Below are 2,528 nucleotides of genomic sequence, written 5' to 3'. Positions count from 1 at the left end.
ATATATATATATATATATATATATATGTACACACACACACACACACACATGATAGTGATGATGGTGTATGTATGTTTATATATATATATATATATATATACATACACCATCATCACTATCATGTATGTGTGCGTATATATATATATATATATATATGTATATCATCACCCATCATGTATGTGTGTGTGTGTCTATACCATCATCACTATCATGTATGTATATAATCTTTAATAATTCCAATGTGTGCGTGGCTGTGTGGTAAGTAGCTTGCTTACCAACCACATGGTTCTGGGTTCAGTCCCACTGCGTGGCATCTTGGGCAAGTGTCTTCTACTATAGCCTCGGGCCAACCAAAGCCTTGTGAGTGGATTTGGTAGACGGAAACTGAAAGAAGCCCGTCGTATGTATGTATATATAGCAGACGTTAAACGAAACGATATGTCTGTGTTTGTCCCCCCACCATCGCTTGACAACCGATGCTGGTGTGTTTACGCCCCCGTAACTTAGCGGTTTGGCAAAAGTGACCGATAGAATAAGTGAATAAGTACTAGACTTACAAAGAATAAGTCCTGGAGTCGATTTGCTCGACTAAAAGGCGGTGCTCCAGCATGGCCACAGTCAAATGACTGAAACAGGTAAGAGTGTGTGTGTAGTGTGAGATGGAAAGATAGTCTGAGGCTGTGAACTTGTGGGAGGTGTTTGTAAAGAAGTTGAGTAAATGTGAATGGGTGGTTGAGAGTGAGTGAGAGTGTGAGAATGAGTGTGAGTGAGAATGAGTTATATGTTGTAGTAGTAGTAGTAATATGAATGTAAATACATGTATGTGAGGCAAGCGGGTTTGTGTGTGTGTGTGTGTGTGTGTGTGTATTTATGAAAGTGACTCCAAGTGTATACATTTGCCTGTATCTCTTATCTGTTACTTGTTTCTGTCGTTAGACTGGCCATGCTGGGGCATCACCTTGAAGAATTTTTGTTGAACGAATCAACCCGGGGCACCTATTTTTGCATCCTGGTACTTATTCTATTGGTGCCTTTTACAGGGGTGGTGGACAAACACACACACTCACATGATGGCATGATGGGATTCTTTCAATTTCCTTCTCCGAAATCCACTCACAAGGCTTTTGGGTGGCCCTAGGTGTCGCACAGTAGGACTGAACCTGGGACCATGTGGTTAGGAAGCAAGCTTCTTACCACACGGCTATGCCTGTATGGGTGTCAGTGTGTGAATCTGTGCATACATGTAAGTGTCAGCATGTGTTGAGAGTGTGTTGTCATGTATGTGCTTGTGTTTATGCACACACGCACGCACACACACACACACACACACACACACACACACACACACACACACACACACACACACACACACGCATGCATGCACACACAGTTCATGGACAAATATCCCCCTCCAATCCCACCTCACAAATTGTTATAAAAACCATTTCACAAGTCATCATCATCATCATCATTGTTTAACGTATGCTTTCCATGCTGGCATGGGTTGGACAGTTTGACTGAAGACTGGTGAACCAGATGGCTACACCAGGCTCCAATCTGATTTGGCAGAGTTTCTATAGCCGGATTCCCTTCCTAACACCAACCACTCAGAGAGTGTAGTGGGTGCTTTTACGTGCCACCGGCACGAGGGCCAGTCAGGTGGTTCTGGCAAGAAACGCACTCAAAAGGTGTTTTTACATGCTACCTGCGCAGGAGCCAGTCCAGTAGCACTGACAACGACCATGCTCAAATGTTGTTTTTCACGTGCCACCGACACATGTGCTGGTAGGGCAATGATGGCAACGATCACGCTCGAATGGTGCTTTTCAAATTTCACCGGCACAGGAGCCATGATGATGATCATCATCATGATGATAAACACACAAGAAAAACTATAAAAACCATCAGAACAAGGGTACAAACAAACACACTTGAACATGCAGGTTTCTTTTAGTTTCTTTCTACGAAATCCACGCAAGACCTTTCATGACCTAGGGCTATAGTAGAAGACGGTTGCCCAAGGTGTCACACAGTGGGACTGAACCCAAGACTACAAGCTTCTTAATCATGAAGAGAAAAAAAAAACCCATCTAATCATGTTTGCAACTCCTTAATCATCGGTTTGTTCTTAAGGAGCTGATCTGGGGCTAAACTCCACCACCACCACATTCTGTTCTGTTACTGATGTCACCTGTTTGCTCCACCGATTAATCACAAACGCTGCTTGACTATCATCTGTTCCCTTTTTTTTCTTATCATGGATATGGTAAAAGGGCAGGGAGTTAGAATCCAGGGATCACCTCTTCCTTCCACTCACACCACAAACCACTTTAAACACAGCTGTTGGTTGACTTATCCTTAATTTATGTCTAGATTATAGGATTATAAGATTACTGACCTGACTGCTCGATTGTGTTGTTGTTTAGACCCAGGTCAGACCTGATCAAGCTGTCAGACCTCATGATCAAAGGCATTCCATTTGTGACCATCCTGTTTGAAACTACATGATTCAATGTACCTTTTTTATT

The sequence above is a fragment of the Octopus bimaculoides genome, chromosome 6 (genome assembly GCF_001194135.2).
Source record: "Octopus bimaculoides isolate UCB-OBI-ISO-001 chromosome 6, ASM119413v2, whole genome shotgun sequence".
Taxonomy (NCBI): domain Eukaryota; kingdom Metazoa; phylum Mollusca; class Cephalopoda; order Octopoda; family Octopodidae; genus Octopus; species Octopus bimaculoides.
This window is presented reverse-complemented; position numbering follows the sequence as displayed.